General features: G+C 33.9%; 1 long non-coding RNA gene across 1 annotated transcript in view; it reads right to left on the bottom strand.

Annotated features, from left to right (window-relative positions):
* LOC131506142 (uncharacterized) overlaps positions 1-15,353 on the bottom strand; it is a 74,561-nt gene extending 59,208 nt beyond the window's left edge. The window contains exon 1 of the long non-coding RNA XR_009258753.1: positions 14,716-15,353. This is a non-coding gene — a long non-coding RNA (uncharacterized LOC131506142). The remainder of the gene's footprint in view (positions 1-14,715) is intronic.
* Between the last annotated feature and the right edge of the window lie 273 nt (positions 15,354-15,626).

Below are 15,626 nucleotides of genomic sequence, written 5' to 3'. Positions count from 1 at the left end.
AGCTGATGGAGCCTCCTGGAGCTGAGAAAGGAAAGAAATAATTTTCTCCTAGACCTTTGGGTGGGAGTGTGGCCCTGTAGACATCTAGCCTCTAGAACTGTGAGGGAATAAATTTCTGTTTGTATAAGTCACCAGGTATGTGGTAATTTTTTTGTGGAATCTCCAAGAAACATAATACACTCTCCAATCTATAAAGATAGGATTAGGTCAAATACTATTCATTTCTCATTTGAACATTTCAACCTTCTCTCCACTTAATTCTCCTCTCTGGTGAATTTTCTGTGCTATTTCCAGTGACACCTTTGTTCCCTTGTTACCTATCTTTTCTACCTTTCACTTTGACCAGGCTAACTACATTTTTGCTCGAGGTCACTTAAAGCTTCCTTAGATTAAGACATTTATTCAACATTACCTCTCCTTTGAATAACTGTGTTCTTTCCACTAATTATCCATCTTTTGAAATTCTTAAATGTCTCAAGAAGTTGATCCAAATGACTCACTAGAAGGGATGGTATATATCTAGTGTAAACATGAAATTGTTTATCACATAATAAAAGTTATTTTTGGCTTACTTTTACACATAAGGCATATATAGCTGTATATTTTTCCATGCTAATATCCCTAGTTACTTTATATTTTATATTACTAGTGCTATAATATGCATACTGTAAATATCTAGAGTAAAATCATAACTCTATGTTTAGAATTCTTTCTAATGAGTTAATAATAAATGTATGATAATGTGTTTTACAGATACTAATAAAGTGGAAAAGTACATATTTTTCAGATATATCTCAGTTTTGTTTTGTTTTTTTTTTTTAATTTTTTTTTCAATGTTTTTTTTTTTTTTTTTTTTTTTGGGGACAGAGAGAGACAGAGCATGAACGGGGGAGGGGCAGAGAGAGAGAGAGACACAGAATCGGAAACAGGCTCCAGGCTCCGAGCCATCAGCCCAGAGCCTGACGCGGGGCTCGAACTCACGGACCGCGAGATCATGACCTGGCTGAAGTCGGACGCTTAACCGACTGCGCCACCCAGGCGCCCCTCAGTTTTGTTTTTGTATGTAGCACCAAAGATGATAGTTAATGGCACCAGAATAATTTAAATAAGCAATTATAAATCATTTTAACGATAAAAGTGCCATGCAAATAGCTCCTCAGAAATAACATCTCCCTTGCTAAAAAAAATGTATATTTCAAAAATTTATTTCAGTGATCCAAAGATACATTTTATTTTATTAACAAGGTCTATACCAGATTATTTGTGTAGGGATAGAACTAAAATTAACTAGAATCACATTAATTTTTTCATTGCTTTCAGTGGAAGAGGAATGTTGTTCCCATGTGTTGTCTGCAATGCTATTAAAACAGAATGAATTTTTATATTAAGTGAGTTTATTATAGGGCAATATCCATTATATTAGAAAAAGCAATGATTTTTGTAATTACTATACTTTATGGGATTTTAATTTCTTTTGTTGAAAAATTACTTATATTTTTAAAATAAAATTAGTTATGGAGCGCCCAGGTGGCTCAGTTGGTTAGGCATCTGACCTCAGCTCAGATAATGATCTCACGGTTCATGGGGTCAAGCTCCGCGTTGGGCTCTGTGCTACATCTCGAAGCCTGAAACCTGCTTCAGATTCTGGTCTCCCCCTCTCTCTCTCCGCCCCTCCCCTGATCATGCTGTCTCTTTCTGTCTCTCAAAAATAAGTAAATGTTAAAAATTTTTTTCAAAAATAAAATAAAATTAATTATTAATTGGTAGGGTTTTTTTTTTGACTCTCTGTACAGATTAAACAATGAAAAAAATAAAAAATCTCATGTTGATCCCTATTTTGCCAATAAACCCAATCTAAAATTCTAGAAATCACCTAGTTGAGGGAATTCTAGAATGTATCATTTAACAATTAGCATCTTACACATAGAATATAGGCTGAAGAGTTTAAAAACCTAATTAAGGTGTTTTAAAAGTGTATAGTGTTGACATACTCCTGAACTGCAACATATTCGTTACATATTAACTATGTTAGATGTCTTACCTTTAGAGCATTTAAGAAGATATAAGTTCCAGGGAAATAACATTTCAGGTGAAAGATCTTTCATTGCTTAAATTTATCTGGAGAAAAAATGCTGATCAGTTTGGTAAACTATGTCTATTATTAAATGAGCCAAATATTTAGATCAGAACTGCCATGCTGTAGATTAATTTTGTTATTATTTCATATCTAATATTTCCAATATTTCTCTTAATACAAATAAGCTCTCACTTCCAATATGTAAAGCAATTTATTTATTTATTTATTTACTTACTTAGAGTGTGTATGTGTGTGTACACATGCACAGGTCGGGGAGAGGGGCCGATAGAGAGAATCCTAGGCAGGCTCCACGTTCAGCATGGAGCTGGATGCAGGGCTCCATCGGGGCTCCATCCCACGACCTTGGAATCATGACCCCTGAGCTGAAATCAAGAGTCCCACACCCAATTGACTGAGCCACCCAGGCACCCTAATATGTAAAGCGATTTTTACCCATACGTATAAAGCTGCCCTTGACCAATTACCTCCATCCCCACTCCTGTAAATAGCGTAAGAATGGCTATGAAATGAGATACAAGCCAAAATAAATCACGGAGTTCTGAAAGAACATTTGTGCTCAAGTTTGGAAGAAACAAAGGAACTGTCAAACTGGAAAAGTGCCAAATCTCTTGTTTAAGCTCCCATGCATAATTGTTCCATTTTATTTTTTCACTTTTTCTTTTTTCATGTAAAACTTGCCACATTACTTGAAATTCTACCATTTAGACATTAATTTGGGATCAGCAAGCTCTTCTTTGGAAAATGCAAATAGCTTTACAAGGAGTCAGGTGTTGACAATCTTTCCCAGACTAATGTGATTTAATTTGGCCAGTCCCCATGTTATTCATCAATTCACATTGACTAATTTCCTGCTATACTTCAAGCATTTTAGAGGAATGAAGAGGCTTGAGAATGTCTTGAACCTAGTGTAGCATTGAAGCAGTACAGTGAGGACCTACAATATATTGGCACATCCTAATATTTCAGTCCCGTATTGCAGTTTTCCAATATATTTAGGTTTGTGGCCATGGTCATATGATAATTAAGTAATATATGTGTGGCTTATACAACACTTTAAAACTCTTTTCCTCACTTGTTCTTTCTCTGTTTAGAGACTAAAAAATGTTTTAGTACAATTATATGTTGTAAATAGACAATGTATTGTTCAGGAAGATTGTATACCTGTTAGTTTTGGGCCAAGTGTTCTTATGTCAGTTGTGAATTTTCTCTAAACTCTCCCACTTCTACACTATACTCCCAGATTCTGAGACTAGGCATGTCCCTCGTCATAGAGAATGATTCACGTCTAGAGAAAGTAGCTCAATAATTCATCTGGTTAGTCTTGCCACGTTGGCTTCTAGTTGCTCCAAGAGGGGTTTGCTTCTCTCAGTTTTCTGGTTTCTTAACGCTTGCTTCTTGTTTTACTTTTGGTGCTTGGACTCCTTTCCCTCGAACTGCGATCCTAATACCTGTTGCTTAACATTTAAAATGCCATCTTCTGGGGCGCCTGTGTGGCTTAGTTGATTAAGTGTCCCACTTTGGCTCAGGTCATGATCTCAAGGTTTGTGAGTTCAAGACCCGCATTGGGCTCTTTGCTGATATCTTGGAGTCTGGAGCCTGGTTTGGATTCTGTGTCTCCCTCTCTTTCTGCACCACCCAGCTCCCCACACTCATGCTCTGCCTTTCTCTCTCAAAAATAAACTTAAAAAAAAAAAATCTTAAATGCCACCTTCTGTGTGCATCTCTCAATATCTAAATTGATTTTTTAATCTTTGGTTGCTTGCAATTGCTCACGCCTTCAATGTCTGGATAGTCACGTTTGTCTTCGACACAGGTACTTTTGAATTGAAACATTCACACCTTCTTTAAATATCTTTCCATAAAATTTTCTCCTGGTATTCTTATTTTGTCATCTTTAAAATGAGCCAATCTCTGTTTTCTCTCACCTGAAACTCTTTGGTGCAGGAACTGTTCTTATTTATCTTACATGTTTATCCTCTGTTACAGTGTTTAACACAAAATTGACACTCTAATACATGTTTGTCTTTTTTATTAATAATAATAACAATATTAATACTAATAGCTAAAATTCCATACCACTTGTGTTTTGTCAGTCATTGTTCCAAAAGTTTTAAATACATGACCCAGTCTATTTTCATAGAGACTATATGAGCTAGTTATTAGCTAGTTAGTGGTACTATTTACAAATAAGTAAACTAAGACAGAGGGTGAGTGAGTAAATTGCTTAAGGTCACAAAACTTACTGGGGAAAAAAACAAAATTTGGGCCCCAGAAATCAGGTTCCAGAGTCTATGATCTTTATCCCTTTGCAAATTAAGGAATGGATATTTACTCATTATCCCTCATTTAGAGCTACAACGGTTTCCACATTCAATGGACCTACTTCTATGCACGTGAGGAGATGTACACCAGAGACAGGAAGTCATACAGAAATGATGTCAGCCTAAAGGAAAGGTTCACCTGTCACAATATTTTGACTTGTATTGCACTTGACTCTACTTTCCCCATCTTCCTTCCTCGTGGTTCTCAAATCCTAAAATTCATCAGTCAGATTATATGTTTCTATAATACAGGAAGTCTATATTAGGCTAACCTAGAAATCTAATCATATTGTTTTAAGGAAAAATTCATTTTGAGTTCAAAACAAAAGACACATAAATACATTTTTCAATATCACGTGTTCTCAAGTTAAGGTCCTGACTGTGTATACACACACACACACACACACACACACACACACACGTCCACACACACACACGCACACACACTTATTTGTTTCATTTAAATTAGGAAGCCCCTTGTTTCAATTTACACAATATTTCCCTTTCCTAAACAATATTGCTTCTATATACATTTACTCTAAGAGTCTGTAACTAATAAGTGGATTAATTACTGAACTATTTAATGAAAGGGTGGTCTGACTAAAGTCCGGTGAGAGCAAAGGAAGCAAAGCTGCTCAAAGTAAAATGAAATCATGAATGCTCTCCACATAGACATTAATGAGGACAGTAAATGGAAATGTGAAATTTAAACGATATGGCAAAATAGTAGGAACTTTTTTTTTTTTTATTTTTCCTTGTTATAGCAGAGGAATAAAACCACTTATATTGGGCCACATCTACTGGGCTCCAAAGATTAAGTTGGTTTTGTTGATTCTTGTTTTTTTTTTTTTTTTTTTTTTTTTTTTTAACTTTGGTAATGAATGTGTTGGTAATAATTTCACTTTGGCTTTTAAATCCTCAATGTTTGGGCACCTGGGTGGCTCAGTCAGTTAAGCGACTGACTCTTGATTTGGGCTCAGGTCATGATCTCATGGTTTGTGGGTCCGCATCAGGATCTACGCTGGCAGTGCAGAGCCTGCTTGGGATTCTCTCACTCTCTCTCTCTCTCTCTCTCAAAATAAAGAAATAAACTTAAAAAAACCCTCAATGTCAAATACAGTGTACTAATGTACTCTTTGTCACAATTTAGAATCTGTTTGTTTACAGTAATCTATAGTCAGAATTATACCAGAAATATAGTTGGCTGGTTTTCATGTGTAGATATTGTTCTACAACATATATCAGGAATTAAAATTTATTATGCATTTTTTTACACTGAGTCATCTGTAGCCAGTATGTTTAAGGCTATATATCATTAAAATACACCATGTCAAATACAAAAGCAGATATCTTCAAAGGTCTACAAATCAGTTGTATAGCTAGGCATCTTCATTTGATAATGGAGAAAGGCCATTTGGGGAGGGAAAAAATGCAGAAGTCAAACAGCTCATTCATAACCAGACAAAGACAAGAAGTCAGTCATTATCATGTGGTAACTAATGATGTCTACTTTGAAAGTCAAATGAGCAAAACTACATAGAATCTTCTTCTGGAGTCAGACTGCCAAGAGTCAGATTCTGACTGCATCATTTATTACATACTATGCTATCATTAAGTAACTATCTCTCTGTGCCTTAAGCTTTTCTGAACACTCAGAAATAGTAATTACCTCATAGGAAGTGTGACGACTAATCAAGTCAATATTTGTAAAATGCATACAACAAAGCCTGGGACAAAATAAGCCCTCCATAAGTGTTAGTTATGGGATAGTTTCTCTTAGAATTAGACATGATAGAACAACTATAAGATACTTCTAATCCATTATTTAAAGATCCCAAAATAGAGGTCAAGTCTAGTAACATCTTAAAATTTTGAAGAATTCAGTACTGAATTAAAAGCTAGAACTTTTGAATACCTTCAAAATATCCTTTGATCAAAAGGGCTTAATAACATTTTATATTATTTTATAAATGTTTAAGTTTTTCTACTTTTTAGTTGTTATTTCATATGTATAATAATAAAGATATTTAAAAAATGATAAAACAGATCTCTCAGCTTTTACAGTGTGAGTGGGCTTTAGTTTATCATGGAGATATTATAGAAATCATAAGTAAGTTTTTCACTAATTCTCTCACTGAAAATATGAACTACTGGTCAAAAGATACAATGAGTTGTTTTTTTGTTTTTCGCTTTTTTTTAAGATTTTATTTTTAAGTAATCTCTACACTCAATGCGGGGCTCCAATGTACAGCCCTGAGATCAACAGTCACATGCTCTTCTGACTGAGCCAGCTAGGTGCCCCAAAAGATGCAATGAGTTTTAAACAGACCCATTAATCCAAAACTACCAAATATATATGTTCACACAAGTATTGGACATATATACCATGTATTGATATATAGTAGCTGAGATCCAATGACATGATAAATATGTTCATACATGGGAAGTGAGTCCCCAGAATTGCAAAGTTGTTATGGTGTATGCCACTGGCCGGCTGAACAATTGGAAGATGGGAGTGGAAGCAAGGAGGTGGGGCTCCTGAAAAGAAAAGTACTAAGATTGCCCTCTGTGACTTGGTTCTCCCTGTTCGCTCTCGGGGTTAAAGCTTGGGACTGGGAAGAAATAGATCCCCTTCCCCTCTATTGTGAAAGGGGGCTGAAAAAAAATGGCTGTTGACTTGCTGCTTGGGATATGGCATTATGATACCACAGCAGCATTATAAAGCTCCTGACCTAAGGAAATAGGGACAAAAACCACAACTTTCAACCTACTACTGAGCCAAGTTGTCATCTGACTCTGTGATTGGATCTCTGATAGGCTGGAAGTATTTATAAAAATAGAAATTGTCAAACTCTATTTTAATAACTGCATCTTATCTGGATTAGAAGGAAGCAACTTCAAAACAACAGGATTGCTGAAGAGGGGAAAAAATAATAAAATAAAAAATCAAAGAAAAGCAAGCAAATGCATATACATGCATACATACCAATAACAACAAAACAAAATCAAAATCCCTAAAACTTTCCTACCAAAGTACTTACAGTTCAAAATGCAGATGTACTTACAATCTGCATTATTAGATCATTCAAGCAATTAAATAATAAATGATAGGGTATCAAATTAAACAACCAAATACACATTCACTCCAGGAGAAATCAATGTTATAATCAGTCTGAGAATTTGAAATAATTAACGTCGGGATGCTCAAAAAAAGTGATGTACTCAACACAAATAAATGCATGAAACAAAAATAAGCAGTCATAAATAAGAATGGTAAATATGTGAAAGAATAAATTACTAAATTAGAAATGTTTTCCATAAAAATTGTTTACTGAAAGGAAAATTCTAAATATAGTCAGTATCAGCCTTGTGTGACCTACATATAAGAAAGTCAACTCCAAACCAGCATAAAGAAATTTTTATATATGTAACATGATGCATTGTTTCAGAATCCCCACCAGAGATATAAAAGCGATTCAAATGAATAAAAATAACAGTCAATATTTGAAGAATCACCAAGATGTTTTCAGAATTGATAAAATTTCCCAGATACAAAATTCAATGCAAGTTGTAAGAAAAAAAAAAAAAAAAAAAATATATATATATATATATATATATATATATATATATATATATAACCTTATATCTGGTCACAACAGATTGAAACTGAAACATAAAGATAAAAGAGTAAATTGCAAAATTCATGATGGAAACATACAGCACACTTTGTACCACCGATGGTGACATCTTCAGAGTACTGAAGGTAAATCATAGTCAAGTTAAAGTTTAATATTTAGTGGACATACCATATCATTCAAGGTGAAAGCAAAATAAGACTAGTTTTAGACTACATAAAGATTTTGAAGCTTAAAAAACACACTATGACTTTAAAATAATTTATTTTAGAAGGAAAAAGTAAAATCCAGTTATGGTATGAAAGAAATGTAGGGAAGTTGATCAAAGTAATTGATTAAATAGTAGTAAATACAACTAACTGTTAAATATTAAAATTATTATTTTTGAGTTTGGCTAAAAAAGGTTTAAACTCAAGGCTTTATACCATGTAAATAGATGAATGTGAGGACAGGGAATTTTAGAAGTAGGTAAACGTGCTACAGTAATGCACATTTGTTAGGTGACACTAATTATGTTATGTTTAAAACAATACTCAGAATATGATAAAAATCAAGTCTGTTATTTCAAAATTATCTGAAGGAAGTAAATGTGGAAACTTTCTCAATGCAATAGAAGGCACAACGATGGAAAAAATGGTAGATGAAACTGAAAAAAAATCATAGTACTAAGTACAAATATATAAATAAATATAAAAATTATAGATGATTAATCCATAGATATACAGAGAATAGTAGATTACTGAAATAAAAATCTATCTGAATACTTCAAGGGTATTCTGTTTAGTCTTTTAATTTATAGAAAGAGATTGTGGGGGGAAGATGAAAAGCCATGGAACATACAAAGCCTACTCAAAAGAAAACTGGTGCAAAATTACAATATCAGACAACACATAGCTAATGAAAAATGTGCTGATTTCAGCATATTAAACTTGTAAGAGGTAGCTAAGTGATCCTTAAAGTAGTTTTATAACACTGAATGTACTTATTTGTAAATAAAGAAATACCAAATTATGGTTGCATGTATATGTTGGGTTTTTTGGTCAGGTTTTAATGAAATACATATATTTTTAAAATTTCCGCTTCTACTGAAAATCAGTTTTGATAAGCCTATTTCTTCAATTACATTTCTCTTCCTGGATAATTAAGATAATTTTCAGGGATGTGTTATGACTCAGGTGTTCATATAGTTTATTATTCAAACTGGGATGCCTTTGACAGTGAAAGCAAAAACTGTTAATTACACTGGGACAACTTGAACGATCCAACGTTTATTACCATCCTGTTTCTAACTTTCATAGCTAGAATTTAGAGCAATTTTAATAGTATTAGAAATCCATTTTGTGTCTTGTTAACTTATTTTTTCAAATTGTGCCATCTAAGGATCAGCCTTGGTTTAAACATTCTACTTTTAGAACAAAAGTGTTGTCACTCTGGTTCAGTTAGTATTTCTGACATTTTTGTAACTGTTAGTTTACTTGAAATCTTTGAAATTAACTTCTTTTCAAGTCATTGTCCACTTGGCTTCTAAAGTGCACTTTTATATGCTTTTTTTTTTTTTTTTTTGCTTTTTTCATCTAAAATTAAAGATTACCTAACTAATACATACAGTGCCATGAATAAACATTGTTTCACACTGGTATAACAAATGTGTTTGAAATTACAAATACTTCAGGGATGATTCTGAATGTCCAACATGAACAATAATAATCTGAAATTCAAACAGTTTCTTAACACTGTGAAACTTACTTACAGTGGCAAATAATTAGTGAACTCTCACACCAGGGAAATAGAAGCAAAAACTGTCATTTTGAGTAAAGCATTTTTTCACCTTGTAAAATTGCCAGGTGGCCTACTCAATTCCCAGCTTACATAAATGTTTAACAATTAAATGCGACTTTGAAGAGGTATTGTCTTTAAACTTTATATTTTTACTAGTTGTTAAGCTTGTAGAATGTGAAAATGTATGGTAAAGATGACTTTGGCATCACAGATGTCCATATGCACAGGTATAGATTCTAATCTGGCTGGTTCCGAAACTCCAAAGGGTGAAAGTTCCAAAACTCCCGGGAGATTGCCAGGTCTGTTCTGAGTTTTCTTGGGGAATTGCATTAATTGATCTCTGGGACATTGTGAGAATGATCTAAAATCATTCTTTAGATCAAAGCTTTTACAACCTTTTGTTTTCCTTTGATAGTTTAATCCCCTCTTCAGATGGGACCTACCCACAACTTTTTAATGCTTTCCTTATTTTCAGTAGTCGAGCTGAACTGCCTTAGCGATTTGCAATGCTGCTTACGAGAAAGAGTGCCCATTTGACTGAAATATTGCTAGTGGTTTATTCTTCCTTGCACAACAGTTATGTTCCTGAAATATAGTTTAGATCATGTAATTTCCCCTTTTCAAAAATCCTTCTGACTTCCCAGAAATAATTCCAAAATTTTCAGGAAAGCAAAAATCCTGTGATCTGGTAGCAATCTACCTTTTCCCTTTCATTTCCTGCCACATCTTTCCACCACCGCTACCACAGACCCTTGACCAAACATATTTTATACCACTGAAAAAGTACTCAATTTTACTCTACCTGTGTAATTTTTCTATCAGAAAGTAGTGTAGATGCTCTCTCATTGCATCTTTTGTAAATTTCCAGGATTAGAATGTCTTATTTCAAGAGGTCCTGATAAATAGTTGTTTGAAATTGCAAGTGATTTCTGATTAGACATGATAGTTATTTCTCTTCCCATTTGTTCTGGGGGATTAGAAAGATTACCTGTGATAGGGACAAATTATTTTATTTATTATTATATTATAATTGTATGATATTATTCTTTATATTATATCATTATTTATTTGTAATAAGTCCTTCATCAGGCCTCAATTCCGGATTCTACTGAAGAATACAAGATGCCACTTCCAGTTTTGAGGCCAATAAAATTACTGGAAGGCTCTTTCAAGCCTTTAACAGGCACCAGCCTATGAGTGTTGGCTCCACACAGCTGTATACTGGTCACTATCACCTGTCTTGGCTCTTTTCTCAACTGGTGCAGTTGCTGAATCTCAATCAGCCATACAACAACTGGCAACTTTCAAGACTGTTGTGTTGTGGCTTCGTCATTTTTACTTTACATCCTTTGCCTCACAGGCAGAATTTGGATAATTCAAACAGAGACATGTAGACTTTCATGAATTTGGACTGGCAAAAGAATGTGGTTTTAATGGAGCACATTTTCAAAAGAAAAGTAGAACACATGTTCTGCAGCTGAACTTCACAGAGATCCTGGTTTAATGAAACAGTAGTAGCCACCCTCTTCTATAGTCCCTCAGTAGCTACAAAATGGTGGTACCAAAGGGAGAAAAATATAACCTTTCACACCTTTTTTTTTTCATTTTTAATATAAATCTATTACTTTGGGTGAAAAAATGAATTGAGGAAATTATAATTCCCTAAAACCACTGTAAAAAGGGGGAAAAAGTAAGGTAATAAAATTATAGCTTCTATTTAATTCTCTGACACAGTGTGTCTCCATATTAAATATATGATTTTTCATTAAATAACATATCAGTTTAAGCACAGGCTCCTACTGTCTATTCTGGATGGTACATCAGCACCCCCATATATAAGTAATGTCTAATTTCCTTGGGGACTAATTGGGATGTGTCTATTTGTCTGGCTGCTAGAAGAGTAGGTTACATGTGTTGCTCCAAGACTTTCTTTTGTAGTTCTTTTCATGAGGAATTGGCTTTTTGTTCAAGTTTACTTAAAAAAGGTTTGTAGTCAAATGAATGAAGTTGTCAGAATAGCTGAGGAGTCTAAAGAGTAAGTTTACTTCCTCTGCTAAATATAGTTGGGTAAGCCTGTCAATTCAAGAAAAGAAAACTAGCCAGGCACCTGAGTGGCTCAACTGGTTGAGCATCTAACTTCAGCTCAGGTCATAATCTCACAGTTCATGAGTTTGAGCCCCAGGTTGGGCTCTGTGCTAACAGCTCAGAGACTGGAGCCTGCTTCAGATTCTGTCTCTCTCTCTCTCTTTCTCTCTGCCCCTCCCCTCTTCACTCTCACTCTCTTTCTCTCTTAAGTATAAATAAACATTAAAAAAATAAAAAAGAGCAGAAACTAGCTAAATCAATGGATATCACCATTATTGCTTGCATTATTGTTAATTTCAGGATAAGTGGAGAATGGATCAAGGCCAGTATTTGGAATTTCTGTTAGTATTAGAGCATAGCCTGTGTGGAGAAGTGTGCCTCCATACAGGAGACTGTAGCTCATGCCATGTGATTTTTATGTGACTCCATATGACTTACAAACTATAATTTGTCAGTTGTACTTTCCAAATCAATAACTCTTTAGGTGTACATCTTAAAATTTCCTATAATTTTTTATATCATTCTTCAGGGCAGGAATATAAAAGTAACCACACATAGTACCTTGATTTAATAAATGCTTGGCATTTTACTTTCACAGGTTATTAATTTTGTCTGATTCTCTTGTTAAATAGACATGATAGGATAGGTCTTTAATAATGCCCTGGATAATGGAGAGATCAATTAAAACATATAGAGAGGTTTTCCCATGCCATGGTCCAATTTATTCAATAGTTTCATGTGTTTGTTTTTATGCTAAGATTTGTTGCTTAGCTATAGATAAGACAAACCTTCTATTATATTAACTAAATTTAACTATTAAAAGGAACATTTTCAAACACACAAAGTTAGAAAATAAAAAAGTCATGGAAACTTAGCAAATAAAATTGTGCTTTCCTCAAGGTAATATGGTATTACTCTTTTTTTTTTTTTTGAGAGAGAGAGTGAGAGCGTGTGTAAGCATATAAGCATGTGTGAAAACGGGTGGTCGGGGGGATGAGGGAGAGAGAGAGAGAGAGAGAGAGAGAGAGAGAGAGAGAGAGAGAATGAGAGAATCTTAAGCAGGCTCAACACCCAGGGTGGATCCAGATGTGGGTTTCTATCCCAGGAACAGTGAGATCATGACCTGAGCAGAAATCAAGAGTTGGTCACTTAACCAACTTAGCCACCCAGGTGCCCCAATATTACTCTTTCAGTGATTACCAAAACACATACAACACAAAGATGAAAAATATTTTCAGTAATAACAAAGTTTTTCACATTAGCTACATCTACCAACTTCCTGTAGCAGTGTTATTAAGAAAATTTTTCCAAAAGTCAGAAAATAGATAAGGGTGGAAAATGTGTCAGGATGTTTTTTTAATGTCCTACAGTGGCATTTTCATGGATTATTTTATTCTACAGGAAAATTTACCAGTGTTTGACTTTTTATTTACATGCTGATTAAAGTCAAGATAACAGATTTGTTTTGTTAACCTAAAGATTTTTGTCGTGGAAAAAAAGTAACAATCCCCAAGGTTATGATTTTATTGCCCTTAGCTTAGTGTCTGACAGAATCCTAATTCTAACATTCTTCTTTTTCTAATGCCTATAAATTATGTTTCTAAAATGCCCTTAGAACCACTTTTACTATTTTATTGTTCCCTCATTCATGAGTAAAGTACAACTTTGACACACACAGGTTTTATATTTGTATGAGTTTAACGTCTTTAACTTTTGAAAATTATACTTTGACACTATTAATAGAATCAAGGATTCAGAAAAATATTAGATTCTAGCCTAAAAGTTAAATTCTCAGATGTCCAGTGTAACACCAAATAATTGGTAACAAATAAAGACTTTGACAAATAACATTATGTCCATATGCTTTATAAAAGGAGAAACTGGATCATATCAAGAGAAAGTTCAACTATATCTTAATATAACCTTGATTTGTGTCTTTGTAACAGTTTTCTTGGGAAACAAGCTTCTGTTCCAGGATGGCCAGCATATGTCTATTTATCAATTTACTATTGTTTCATTCTTCAAGGTAACTGTTATTCAGGATTATGCATAATAGCTAAAAAAGTGAAAATAATCCACATAAATAGATAGGGAAGGATGTTTAGTAATAATTTATAATATTAATAATAATAATAAAGAATATAGTAATAAAAAATACAGTGCACATACAGTCTACAACATAGATAAACCTCCAAAAACAATGCTAAGTGGAAGCAGCTGATGGGAAACTATCTATTATATGATCCTATGTCCAGAATAGACAAATCTATAAAGACAGAGAGTATATTAGTCCTTTCCTGGGGTTTCTGTAGGGGTAGAAATGGGGCAGCAGCTAAATGGTTATGAGATTTCTTTGTGTTATAAATAAAATGTTTTAATATTAGATTATGGTTATGGTGTGCAGCTCTGTAAATATACATAAAAGCCATAGAATTGTTCAGCTAAGTGGGTGAATATTATGGTACATAAATTGTATCTTAATAAAATGTTCAAAAACTAAGATGCATCATTATTGCTTGAGAGTTTTTAGTATTCTCTCCTATCCCCCACTGTAAATCTACTGAGTTTGGGTTGTTTTCATTATTCTGATTAGGGCATTCAAATGAATAGAGTATATTTATATGTTATGGTCATCTTTATAGTGCCATAGGCATGAAATGATACTAAAACTGTAATAATTAAGCTAATCATAGCAGATTTTAATGGTATGTGGATACATGTCATCAGATTTGATCTTCACTATTACGCAAATTATATGACAATGAGCTACACATTTATAACATTTGGTTTTACTCACTAATTCCAGACATATTCAGCATTTTGGAGAATATTTCTTGAAGTTTTAGGATTACCATGTTACCAGGATGCAAGTAATAAACAGCATCTAAAATAAAAATGAAGAGTAGTTGTTAGTAATCCTAAAGGAAAGAGTCTTGTTAGTTGACATTTGTCACAATGGAGGCAAATATTCCCCTCCATTTTTTATTTCTTCTTTTTCCTTTATTCTTTCTCTTCAAAATTTCTCACTTTTCCACTCCCGTTTGCCTCCACTCCCGTTTGCCTTTTAGTGGTTGATACTCACACCAACTGAACAAGTAAATACTTTAAGACTGGAGGAAGAGGAGTATAATTTCATTTTGAGGAAGGAGTTTTCATTAGCCATGTGGCTAAGGAAATTGTATCTATCCCTTTATATTCTAATCCTACGATACCAGCCATATGTGATTTTTATAGTCACCTGGAACCATGAGAATGAAAAGGTGGTAAGTATGTATGGATGAAGCTTTTCTTATTGAGGAAAAAACTCTGACTGTAGTACTTCCAAAGAATTAATTACCAGACAAAGATAAAATAGGTTCTAAAACAACTTGTAAAATTATGTTCCATGTAATTATGTACATATTTTAATAGAATTAATATGGATTTATACATGAGGATTCTCTTTCATGCATACTACTTTCTTATAGTAACAGATTTTCAAGTTCCATGGCTGTAATGTTGATTTTAATGCCTTTTAAAAATTTTATTTGTTAAATGTTTGTTTATTTTTGAGAGAGAGAGAGAGGAAGACAGAGAGACAGCATGAGCCAGAGAGGGGTGGAGAGAGAACGGGGGACAGAGGATCTGAAGCAGGTTCTGTTGCTGACAGCAGAGAGCCTGATGTGGGGCTCAAACTCACGAAACCTGAGACTGTGACCTGAGCCAAAA

This window comes from Neofelis nebulosa, chromosome 3, assembly GCF_028018385.1.
Source record: "Neofelis nebulosa isolate mNeoNeb1 chromosome 3, mNeoNeb1.pri, whole genome shotgun sequence".
Taxonomy (NCBI): Eukaryota; Metazoa; Chordata; class Mammalia; order Carnivora; family Felidae; genus Neofelis; species Neofelis nebulosa.
Note: the sequence above shows the minus strand (reverse complement) of the source record. Positions and strands in the feature narration are given on the sequence as shown.